General features: G+C 44.7%; 1 pseudogene; it reads right to left on the bottom strand.

Annotated features, from left to right (window-relative positions):
- Positions 1–2,370: 2,370 nt before the first annotated feature.
- Positions 2,371–4,599, bottom strand: LOC107140212 (annotated as a pseudogene).
- Positions 4,600–13,211: the final 8,612 nt, after the last annotated feature.

The raw sequence follows: 13,211 nt of genomic DNA, 5'->3' as shown, positions 1-13,211 counted from the left end.
TATTGTTTTTATTATTGATTATAGCCATTTTAACTGGAGTGAAATGAAATCTCAATGTAGTTTTGAATTGCTATTGCTAGAGTTGTGGAACTATTTTTTTCAAATATATGTGGCAATTTATATTTCTTTTGAGAAATGTCTATATAGTTCTCTTGCCTACTTATTGATTCGGTTATTGGTGGGGTTCCTTTGTTGGTTTGGGTATTAAGTTTTTTGAGTGCTTTATATATTTTTGTACATTAATTCCCTGTCAGAAGAGTACCTGGCAAAGACTTTCTCCCACTCTGTAGACTCTCTCTTCATACTCTTAATCATTTCCTTGCTATGCAGAAGTTTTATAATTTTCCCCCTCCTCTCTCAACTTCCTAGTGCAGCTTCTCCAATTGGAGCAGTCAGAGCTCATCTTTCCCCACCAACTATCACAGAGCCCATCTGGCCATGTAGTCCTTGGCCTTGGAAGTTGGGGGTCCAGGGACTGTGGAGTAACTTGTGTGTGTTCTGAGTGTGTCTGCACCTATGTGTGTGTGCGTGTGGGTATGTATGTATGTATGTGAGAATAAATACAGCTCCTACTATTCAGGAATCAGGAATAAGGAATGTGTTTGCATGAGGGGGATGTGAGTCCTAGTGACGGAGGTGAGAAATCATTAAGAGGCTGAGGTTATAAGGGTGTGTGTACGCGGATGGAGGCATGCACTAAGAGCTGGGTGGGCTCATGGGGCTGAGCATGTAGGAGCGTGGGGAGGCTCCATGCACGTCTCTTCTGTGGGCATGAGTGTGCAGAGATGGATGTGCAAGGAGATGCTATGCAGCCTGAGCTTGTGGAGTCTTGGGCAGTTCTGAGTGTGAGTATGGAAGGCCACATGGCCATCTTGGTGTGCAGGACCAGCATGGTCATGATGTAAGGAGGGGATAGAGTACTGGATTCACAGAGGAGAGGTCTCTGCCTAAGGGAGGTGCTACCCAGTGTACACGAACATAGGAAGTGTGTAAGGCGCGAAGGTGCCAGGTATGCGGGGGTTGAAGAAGCTATTTCCTCCTCAGATCTTGTTAGTGTTATGGGGGATGCTGTTGGCCTCTTAAGAAGCTTGGGTGGATAGAAATCTTGGGAGTTAGAGGTCCAGATGTTCCACCTCCAAGCCTCCTTTTCAGAGGCTCAAGGAGATTTCTTTTCCTGCTCCTCAGGCCCCCTCTTGATCTTCCTCTTGCTGTGAATGAGAACCTGGGGCCTGGCACTGGTGGCACCCTGGGTGCTGCCCATGGTGCTGAGTGCTGGCTGGCCTGTCTCTGTTCTGCTTCAGCTGGTTGTTTCTCTCCCAGGGGTGGTGGGGGCAAGGCTCTGTGCTGTGGTCCCCAGGACCTCAGCCCTGCAGCTCCTCATAGTCTGGCTTGGTGTCCTTATAGATGGGATTTTTCAAGCGGGCAAAGCACCCTGAGGCCACAGTGCCCCAGTACCATGCAGTGAAGATCCCTCATGAAGACTGGCAACGGTTCAAGGAAGAGAAGACAGGGACCATCTTGAGGAACAACTAGGGCAGTCCCTGATGGGAAGGTCCTGATGCACACCCCATCCTGGCTGCTGATGGGCACCCTGAGCTGGACCCTGAGGTGCACCCTGTGCCAGGCACTGCCTAGCTTCCTTGGTCTCATCCTAGCCCAAGGGTCCCTTCCATCTCTTCCTGAGTGGCTCCTCTGGATGAAGAGAGTAGAATTGGTTGCTGACACTGCCTCAAGATTTGGCAGGATCTGCTTTCTCAGGAGCACAGACTTCACCCACCCATGAGAACCAGCCCGATCTTCCCCTTGGAATGCTGGGAGACAAGAGGGTGTCAACCAGGGATGGGGCTGTGGGGCAGGGCAAGAAGGGCAGGGATGTCCTGCTATATGGTGGGGATCAGAATCCCTCCTTCTGCCACTCCCGCTGTGTAACCTGTCTCCCCCAAAGTGCCTTAGCCGGACAGTCAGGGAGGAGATTGTGTTGCTGACTCAGGGGCTTCTCCCTCCTCAGTTTCCCTTCTCCTCTGACCTTAGTTTGCTGCATCAGTCTAGTGGATTTTGTCTATTTATTAAAAAAACATTTGAAGACAAAACCTCTGGCTTCTTTGCTAAGTGCTGCTCCCTCTTCCCCAGGGTCTCCCCTTCTCTCTGGTACCCCCACAGCTCAGGATAAAGGTGGTAGTGGGGAGGGACACTCGGGTGGCCAGGCAGGGTTGCAGTACCGTGGCTTCTGTGACCAGTCCCAGGGGCACATAGGAGTAACCTAAGGAGGGCAGGGGGACCTTTCCCATGGGGATAAGGGAAGGGACGGGAGCTGTCCTAGGAAGGGGGTGGGTGAAGTCTGGGAATTTTTATTTAAGGAATGACAGGGTATAATATTTTCCTCTCTCTGGTCAGGGTAGGAATACGTTTTTGGTTTTGGTTTTTGTGGGGGGTTTTGTTTTGTTTTGTTTTGTTTTAGAGCTAGAGATTCCCCTCAGGCAGAGGGAGGGAGGAACTAGGGAGGATGGTGGTGGGAGAAGCTTCTCTCATTCTTGATTAGATCCCTCTCAGCAGAAGACAGATTTGCCTGTGGATGGCTTTTTATGACTGGGGACAGGGGAGGGAGCAAGTGACCCCCCCCATGGAAGTTTATTTCACAGCCTTCCCCATGATGTGGGGCCCAACAGGTAACCATTTGAGGGGAGGGGGCTGTCGCTCCATTTGGATCTCAGAGAACTGGGCATTCTCCAGGTCCTTCCAGGTCTCTCTGGTAAGGTAGCAGCCATCCCCAATGTGCTTCCAGGTGGGCTCAAAAACTTGCTGCCACATGAAGGCCTGGCTTCCTCGCGGATAAGCCACGTGCTCCCAGAAGAACAGCACTCCTCCCTGGGAGGCAGGAGAGGGTCAGTGTCACTAGCTGCTCCATCCTGCTCCTTCCTCCTTCCCTCTGATCAAGCCTGGCCAAATCTCTTAGTGAAGTGGGAGCAGCTGGTCTGAGAGTTTTTGGAGCAAACTGCTGCTCTGACATTTTCTGCAACCCCTGCTCCTACCCTCCCTCAAGAACCTCTTGTAACTGAGGGGGAAATGACTGCTGAGAGATCTTTAAAGAAGGTCCAGAGGGCAGACAGAGGGTGACTAAGAAACAAGGGCAGATGGCTCACTATATACAGATGCACCAGGCCTCTCTACCAAGACTCAGGTGCGTGCCATAGCTGTTCCTGACATCTCCTCCAACATCCCAGGGAAGCCTCAGACCCTGCCCAATAACCACAGGGGGTTTCTCCAGCTCTTCTCTTCCCACTACCCTCCCCTAGTGATTCACTCACCCCCTTGCTCTTAATTAGCAGCTACAAGCTGGTGATGTCCAACTCTCTATCTCCACACTGCATCTTTTCCTGCCTCCAGTTCTAGCCCTCTAACAGCCCACATGGTTTCTTGCTTGGCTGTCTCAGCAGCTCCTGGGACCTAACAAGTCCCAAACAGTGTTCCTCCATTCCAGCAAATGGTCTAGCACCCATTATCCCTTCAGTTGCTCACACCAGAAACTTGGAAACTATCCAAAACTCCCCTCTCTCTATGCCCCGCTTGTAATACTATGGATTTTTAAAATGTGTGGATTCTACTCCCCCTAATATCTCGACTGGCACACTTATTTCCCCACCCCCCCCCCCCTGTCCTGTTTAATTCTTCTAATCTCAATTTAAACTTCACTTCCTTAGGTGACTTCTCCACCTCCCTCCACTTCCTGTTAGGTGACTCTCCTGTCTGCCCCAACAGCACCCTCTTGGGTCCACCATGGTCACTCTTATTCAGCAGCAGGTGGTAGTAGTGGGGTGTCTAATGTACTAATACCTCAGTTCCCCCTCCTGGAGCCCCCGAACTCTGGGGTGGCCAATGCTGTTTGCCTGCCCCTGGCCCACGTCCTTCCCACTCTGCTCACCGGACTCAGCACTCTGTGGACTTCCTGCAGGACCCTCTTTGGGCTCTGCACAGATCACAGCACCAGAGTGCAGACCACCACATCCATGGAGCCATCAGCCACTTGTTTCATGTCCTCTCCAGGGGCCACCACAAACCGCTCATATTGGAGGTGCCTGTTCTCAGCCATGCTCCTTGTCAGGAACTTCTCAAAGTAGGGGTTTGGGTCAAGGCAGGTGATCCTGCAGCCAGCAGGATAGAACTGGAAGTTGGCACCAGTGCCACAGCCCAGCTCCAGCAGGGCCACCTTCCCCGAGGTTCCCAATCAGCCCCTTTATCTGGCAAAGAGCTCCTGTTTCTTGCTCTCCATCCTGTGGTTGGTTTTGGCAGCCAGTGCGGCCATCAGGTAGGGGAAGTAGCTTTTGCACAGGGGCTGCCAGAAGCCCAGCAGAGCCATCAGCTGCAGGGGCAGCATCAGGAGCAGCATGAGCAGCTGCAGGAGTCGGACCAGGACATCCATGGCACCAGCTTCAGGTGGTGCTTCTGTTGGGGCACTGGCTTTCTTTCTCTGCCCAGCCTCTGCAGAAACCAGTCTCCCCTCCTCCTGTTTTAGGACTTTTCTCCTTGTGTCCAGATTGGCAATCTTCCTTACAGTTGGACAGGGTGTGTGGCATTCCTCCAGAGGGCAAGGTTCTCCCAATCCTATGGGCTCTTCAAAAGCTTTATGTGGGGCAAAGGGACAGGTGGTGCCTGTGTTCTAGGGAGCACTGCCCAGCTGGGGAGGGTGGTATCTCTAAGGCTGACTCACCTTAGAGGGGAGTCTTAAGGGACACCAGGGATTATGTCTCAGATCACTGCTTCATGGGAGCCAAATGCCAGGGAAGAGCTGCATCATGGGGAATATCCTAGTCTCATTCCAATCTCAGGTCTGCTTCAGTTGATTGTGCAAGCTGGAAATTCTGGTTGGGTTCCCTGAGTACACTCTGAGGGCTGTGTAAACTGTAACAGGAGGAGGCCTAACAGAAGGTTCAGGGTTAGACCTGATATAGCTTAAGAAAAAGGGAGGTTACTGGTCAAAAGAAAAGCAATTTCTGAGCTTACTGGTGTTTATTTTTAAATGCAAGGCCTCAAAATTCCAGAAATAGGAGAAAGAAAAAAAAAAAACAGTACAGATGAAGTCAAGAGACCTGTGTGCTAAGAAGTCTGAGTTCTGCCACTTAGTCCTGTATCTCCTAGGCAAGTGTCTTTATTTTCTTGGTTTTGACTTCTCATGTATTGTGGAGAGCCATCCTCACGCGTGACTGGGCGACTCCCGGTTTGGGTCTGAGGCTTCTGGCTGTGTCAGAACTTTCCCAGCCCTCTCCTGATGAGGGAACCCGTCCGTGTGGGGGTGTGACTGACCACTGACCCCGGGGACCCAATCACTGACCCTGACCTTGGAGTGCGGCCCCCCCCTCAACCTTCATTGGATGGAATTCTCCCCTGAATTTCTTGTTCCCCAATAAAAGGCTACTCCCTGGCGTGCTCGCTCTCTCTCTCTCCTTTTAGCCCTGAGTAATCCTTGCTGCCCTATGGGTGGTTCGAGGTTGGAGCCAGAGAGGGGAGCCGTCTCGGACCTGGTCATAGAAAAAGGTAACTGAGTCTGTGTGTTTATTTCGATCTCTGCTAGCTAACTTTTATGCCAAGAACCTCATTAATGAAACCAATGTGCAGGCCACATGGTGGAATGTATAAAATGGGGAGTCAAGGAGAGGCTGGAGGGCCTTACACAATTTCCAAGATCTCCCCCTGTCTGTGTGTTCTAAGGAGAGTCAGGTAGCAGAAGGAAGCTTTTGACCCTGGGTATCCTCACAGCTCCCTGAGGACCTCAGTTACAGCCTAGGACAGTAACCTCCAAAATTCAGAACCAGAAATTGCCACCAAAGCAGGGAAGTCTCAAGATGCCAGACTTTTGAATCACAGGAATCTTACCACAAAGTTCCCAGGGTATTAATGGTGGCTTCTCTTTTGGCTGAAGCCTTCCTCAGCATCTTGGGAGCAGATCCCCACACAGAGTATTGAAGGCTGAACACCTGCTGTATAGTGGCCAAAGGAAGATTTGTTTTGTTCACTTTGGTTTGCTTTACGTTTTTTGGTTTGTTTGGGGAGTTTTTTGCTTGTCTTTTTTGTTTGTTTGTTTTCTTTTATTTTTGTGATACTGGGGATTGAACCAGGGAAGCTCTACCACTGAGCTACATCACTAGACTTTTTTTGAGACAGGATCTCACTAAATTGCCCAGGCTAGCCTCGAATATGCAATCCTCCTACCTCACTCTCTTGAGTAGCTTGGGATTACAGGTATGTGCCCTGCACCTGGCCCAAAGAAAATATTATAAAGATTGGTTCATATAGATTTTGAACTTAATTATATTCTTAGTTATTTAACCTTTGTTTTTATTATAAAAGGGGTTCTGTATTTATTTATTAATATTTGCATGTATCAATGCTCATTCTTTTAATCTTTTTATGCCCAAGTTAAGTTCTATTGTATAGATATGCCATGCTATATTTATCCATTCACCAAGTGATGAATGAGTTGTTTCCACTTTTAGGGTATTTGAATAATGCTTCTGTAAATTCTTGCCTTAGTTTTGTCTGTTCTGTGTCCTAAACCATTACTCTCATGAATCTTCTCATGAAACTTTCAACATATTAACATACTATAATATATACTACTACATACTATAATAGTTATAATATATAATAGTATACTATAATATACATAATATATAATACTGTATACTATAATATATAATAAAAAACAAACCTATCTTGAGTCTACACTTTTATTATTATCCCATGTTAGCCTTTTCAAAGTCTTTTTTATTTTTTTGGTACTAGGGTTTGAATATAGCAGTGCTTTACTGCTGAGCCACATCCCCTGCCCTTTTATGTCATTTTTTTAATTAAATTTTGTTTTAATTTTGTTTTAATTTTGAGATAGGGTCTTACAAAGTTGTTGCTTAGGGCCTTACTAAGTTGTTGAGGCTGATCTCAAACTTTCAATCCTCCTACATCAGCGTCGCTGGGATTATAGGCTTGTGCCACCAGGCACAGCCAAAGTCATACTTCTTGAGTCCTCTGTTCAGGTTACCTGGACTTTCTCACCTTCCATTCGCCTTCTATTTATCATCTCCTTCCCCCTCAATCCATCACTCTATATTTTTAAGTTTGCCTGATTTATTTCTAATCTGTAGAGAGGATATCCCACACCACACAAATTTACATGCACATGTAGACACATAATTACCTGCTGCAGTGTGGCTGGGCACAATTCACAAGCCACTTATCAAGCGGAAACGAACTTTATTTTTAGAACACACAAGCTGAACCACACCCACATGAGCTCTTCAGGAATTCCCTCAGAGCCCAACTGCCACCACCGGCTTCCAGCGAGCCTCTCAACCCCCCCACTCCTCCCACTCTTGAGGCCGATTGGCTGGGTCGCATGGGTGGAGCCAAAAGAGTCCCCCAATGAGCAGCTCCGTGGTCTGAAAGGGTGGAGAAACAGCCCAATGAGCATCACCGCAGAGGAGCCAATCAGCTGAGCTCCTCCAATCAGAGGAGCCAAGTATCTCACAAGAAAAAATTACCACTATTATAAACAGTAGGGCTGGAGTAAAACCATTTTAAGGTTTAGTTAATTTGGCTATCAGGTTTTTCCAATGTTCAGTCAATCCCTAGAAGAAAGAGGAGGTTGTAAAGATAGATACTTTAGCCACATTGATTTTGACAATTGCCTTAGTAAAGTTATGCATAGTCATAACATAGTTAGCATCCCAAGTGCCCTTAATATATTGAGAAAAATTGGAGAAGTATAAGGTTACATCTTCAGATACAGTGTTTTGGATGACACAAATACTATGGAATTCAGGGTCACAAGTGCGCCTTTACAACATAAACAGAATATCTATTTGTTCCTGGTGGAGGTCTAGTTCTTGCCAAATGACTAAAATTGTGGCTCAAGACAGTTTATTTAAGTCATTTTGAATGGCAAAGGCTTCTGCCATGGCAGTAGACAAATTATTTACAGTCTGAGCAGTCTGGATACTCTGAGTGAGTGGAGCATCGGCAGTGGCTATGGAGGCAATGGAGGCTACCAGGGCAATAAACCCATGGATGGTGAGGCTAATTGCACACTTTGTCTGGTGTAGGGTCTTATTCAGAAGATTCTTCATCTCCATGTCCCATGGTGAGTCAGCAGGATGTATGAACTGCACAAGGGATCTTTGCATGAGTGATATTTATACCATGAGTATCATTGATTATTAGCATGGCAAAGGGTGGTATAACACAAGCTTGTGCATAGTCGGTATGTGTATAATTTGGCATAAAGGCAAATCCATGGTCAGGATCTGGACTCAATATAGACCCATTCATCCAGCCAGCTGTTGCCCATTTGATGGGCCTAGAAGTTAGCAATATTAGCATCATATCCATCGTGCCATATTGATTTCCTGCATAACAGTTTGTAACGGCTTGTTCCGTGTAGCAGGTACTACAGTAGCCCTGTGGTTTTTGAGCACATGAGTTACATTCCAGGGGGCTGCACCCACCAAGGCACATAGATGTTGTTCTTCCCCAGAGAAATGCCTCTTATCAAGGAGATAAGGTATGGCTGAGACAGATTGATTCCATGGGATGCCATCATTATCTTAGGGGGACTTTCCAAAATGTATTGTTGTTGGGCATGTTGGCAGCAAGGGTTTCTTGCATTTGCCATAGGGGAGTTTATGGCTATAGGTAGCAATAACTATAACTCTAGGTCAGTGAGAGATAGTCCAACATATGAATTATTATAGTTCTCAACAATAGTTTCATTGGCAAGAGCAAAAGAGAGAGGACTGCCTGGATTATAGGTTTCATTATCTACCAAAGAGAAACAGATGGGTAGAGTAGCTATGGAAATGCTGGTATTCCACAGTATGGTCACCTCCTGGATGGATAACTCAGGATCAGTATGGTTGGAATTATTAGAGAAGAACTAACCCCTTCCCAGTTAGCAACTGCTAAATGTGGTGGCCTAGTGAACAAAGCTCAATTTACCTGATGGGAGGCTTCACTGTTATTAGTGAGTGCCGCACACCATAGGACCACCATCATAGGCCGAGGGATGGGGTTGCCACCAGGCAAAGGGGCCAGTCTGGTGGCTTGGTTAACAAGACCGTTAATATGACCCTAGGTTAGTTTTCGTAAGGTCCATTTGCATTGTTGAGTCTTTTTCTTGTGAGGTTTCTCCTCCAAAGTTAGTTTCTTCATCTTCTTGGTTGATGGTTCTGGGAGTCCAGGGCTTGACTTTCTGGCAAGCACCCAGTGGGGTGAGGCTCCTGTTAACATATACAAACCCTTGACCCATGGTTAGGAGGGGCCCCGGACCATATCATGCATTTGTTATGGGATCCTTCCATAGGACCATAGGTAGATGGGAGGGATCCATGAGGGGGGCCTGATGCTTATGGGCTGTTATTTCAATAGAAAATTTTTTAATTGAAAGAAAATTTAAAGTAAATAAGGTTTTGTTCAAGATATCATGAGGGAACTTTGTATAGTTTCCCCCGTCTGTTTTTGTAGCATGATCTTTAATTCCTTATGTGTTTTTTCTGATGCCTTGAGTTTGAGCATTATAGGGGATCCCAGTTAAGTGCTGTATATGCCAATAATTATAAACTTCTTGAAATGTCTTGCTAGGGTAGGCTGGCCTGTTGTCATTTTTAATAGACATGAGAATATCCATAATTCTAAAACATTTTAATAAATGTAAGATGACCTTTTTTTGCGGTTTCTCCTGTGGAGGCTGTGGCCATTACACAGCCTGAATAGATATCAATGATCACATGAATATATTTTAAATTTCCAAAAGTTGTATAATGAGTGACATCCATTTGCCATAAAACATTAGATTTTAACTCTCAGGGATTCACTCCAGCAAGTTGTAAAGGGCCAATGGGAAGAAAGGGGGCACATTTTTTGCTGTCTCTGACTAGCTGTTTGCAAGCCTCCTTAGTCCGGCTTTTATGCAACTGTCATGGCTGAGGCAAGCAGAGTGACTTGAGCTGTTTGATCCCTATGTCCTGGATGGCCAAAATCCAGTCATCCAATGTGCCATTTTGTACTGGCACCACTGTTGCTCTATGTTCCTTATTAATCCCAGGTCAATCCCTTGGCTAGGGCTGCCCTAGCTCTTTCATAAGACATTTTCCCTTCTACAACCTTGTTTACTCTGCCAATAAACTGTGGCAAGTCCTCAGTGGCTTTCTGCCTTAAGCCCTGTATAGAAACTGTACCTCCCCGAGCTGGTTACTTCCTCCAGGCTCTGAAAGCACAGAGCTGCCCCTGATTGAAATAATTTGGTGGGCCTGTGGCTTGTACCTCAGGGAGACTGTAGATTCCTTTTCCCTGCAAGCACTCAGCCAGGAGGTTAACATTTGTGGTGTGGTTTGATCCTCCTGCTGTTCACATTTATCATAGAAAAATGCCTCCCACTTCAAAAATGTTGTGGGCTCAAGAGCCACTCTGGCTAGGTCTTTCCAGTCTTGAGGGCAATTAAGTTCAAGACTGAGTGATTGGAGCATTTGCTCTGCAAACACCCCCTGGGGCCCATCCTCTTTTACTGTGTCTTCAACTCCTTCAGGGTACCCAATGTGTGTGGATACCAAGTGGCAGGGTGCTGTGGTGTGGGGGCCATGTTGACTGGGAAGGCTTGTACTCCCTATCCAACTTTTCATCTCTTATCCTACCTAGATCTTCAAAAGGATCTCTGGCCTCTGGAATGGGTTTCTGGGAGACCATGACTTGGGCCTGTCCAGGGGCCTGGTCATTTATAAGCTGTCATAGTCCCTTCTGGCTTTGGCATTGCCTCATAAGGAGGCAGTTGCCATTAACCTAGGGAAGGATATAATCTTTTCCTGTCAGTAGAAGGCACACCTGCATCATTTGCGGTCACCTCTTCCTGCACCATGAAGGCTAGCAGTACCTTTTCCTGCCTCTCTCCCTCCAGCACCTGTTGTGGTTGCTATCATACTTCAGGGACACAGCCACATCAATGTTTATAGCAGCACAATTCACAATAGCTAAACTGTGGAACCAACCTAGATGACCTTCAGTAGATGAATGGATTTAAAAAATTTATAAATACACAACGGAATATTATTCAGCATTAAAAGAGAATAAAATCATGGCATTTGCAGGTAAATGGATGAAGTTGGAGAATATAATGCTAAGTGAAGTTAGCCAATTCCAAAAAACAAAATGCCAAATGTTTTCTCTGATTTAAGGCTGCTGATTCATAATGTGGTACAGGAGGCATGGGAAGATTAGGTGAATTCTAGATAGGGCCAAGGAGAAAAGGGGAGGGAGGGAAAAGGAGGTGGAATGGGGGTAAGAAAGATGGTGGAATAAAATAGACATAATTACCCTAAGTACATGTATGAAGACATGAATGGTGTGACTCTACTTTGTGTACAACCAGAGATATGAAAAATTGTGCTCTATATGTGTAATATGAATTGTGATGCATTCTTATGTCATATATAACAAAATTTAAAAATTGAAAAAATAAAAAAGAATAATAAAATTCCTTTCATTAATGTCTTTAAAAAACAAACAAAAAAAGAGAGATTGGGATGTAACTCAGTGGTAGAGTGCCCCCTGGGTTGAGTTTCCAGTGCCATACCAAAAAAAAAAACCTAAAAACATGTACAAACACACACTTAATTTTGGAATTCATTGTGATATATTCACATATGTGTATAACATATTTGATCAATTTCATTTCCCAGTACCCCCTCTTTTTCTCATTCTCCCACCCCAGTCCCCTTCCTCTACCTCTCTACTCTCCTGATCTCCCTTCTTTTTTCATTGACTTGTCCCCTTCTTTTTACCATTTTCTCTTTATCTTCTACTCATGAGAGAAAACAATGACCCTTGACATTCTGAGTTTGGCTTATTTCACTAGCATACTACAGGGACACAGCCACATCAATGTTTATAGCAGCACAATTCACAATAGCTAAACTATGGAACCAACCTAAATGCCCTTCAGTAGATGAATGGATAAAGAAAATGATATTCTCCAGTTTCCAACCATTTTCCTGCAGATAACATAATTGTTCTTTATAGCTGAATAAAATTACATTGTGTGTATATATATACCTTGTTTTCTTCACCCATTTATCTGTTGATGGGCACTTAGGATATTTCCATAAGTTGGCTATTATGAATTGTGCTGCTTATAAATAGATATGCATGAATCACTGTAGTATGCTGATTTTAGTTCTTTTTTAGTTCTTTCATTTTAGTTTAGATAAATATCAAGGAGTGAGATATCTGGCTCTATGTTGGAGCTATTCCTAGACTTTTGAGGTATCTCCATATTGTTTTCCAAAATCATTGTACTAATTTACAATCCCATCAATGACGCATGAAGGAACCTTTTTCCCTATATCCTTGGCAGCATTTATTGTTATTTGCATTCTTAATGATTGTCATTCTAACTGGAGGGAGATGAAATCTAAGTGTAATTTTGAATTACATTTCCCTGATTGCTAAGGATGTTGGAGATTTTTTTATATATTTCCTGGCCATTTGCATTTCTTCTTTTCAAAAATGGCAAGCGTCCTGTTGTTCTTGATTTCTCTCATGATGTTTCTCTTTACAGATGTCCTATCTTTTCTGAACAACCTGAATCTCTTATTTATTTTCTCTTTCAGAGTTAACATAAAAACTCCAAAGAGCATTAAAACAAATGAACTATTTTGCCTCTATCTTCAACCCAAATGAGCTTCCAATGAGGATTCATAGCAACTACTAACTGTTTCACCTCCTCCAATTTATCTTCTTTCTGAGCTATAGAACAGTGGCTTTGAAAGAAGGATTGATAGTCTTACTGCATAAAATAGCATCAGCCTCAACAAATTTTCAAATAGTAAAAGAACAAATAGATGAGTGAATAATGTCATTATTTCTTAATGTGCAACTATTTTTTGCAGGCTTTTCTACCACCTACTTGTTTTTTAAAAGGCCATATCATTTCTCTACTAAACCTTTTTAAGTGTATTTTGAACCACATGGTTATTGCTTTGTAGAGACTTCTTTAAATAAATCCTTGGTTAATTTTACCTTTTTTTCAATTCATATTACACATATAGAGCACAATTTTTCATGTATCTTGTTATACACAAAGTAGAGTCACACCATTTGTGTCTTCATACATGTACTTGGGTAATGATGTCCATCTCATTCCAATGTTTTTTCTATCCCCATTCCCCCTCCCCCCC

Source organism: Marmota marmota, unplaced genomic scaffold (genome assembly GCF_001458135.2).
Source record: "Marmota marmota marmota unplaced genomic scaffold, marMar, whole genome shotgun sequence".
In the NCBI taxonomy this organism is placed as follows: Eukaryota; Metazoa; Chordata; class Mammalia; order Rodentia; family Sciuridae; genus Marmota; species Marmota marmota.
This window is presented reverse-complemented; position numbering and strand designations above follow the sequence as displayed.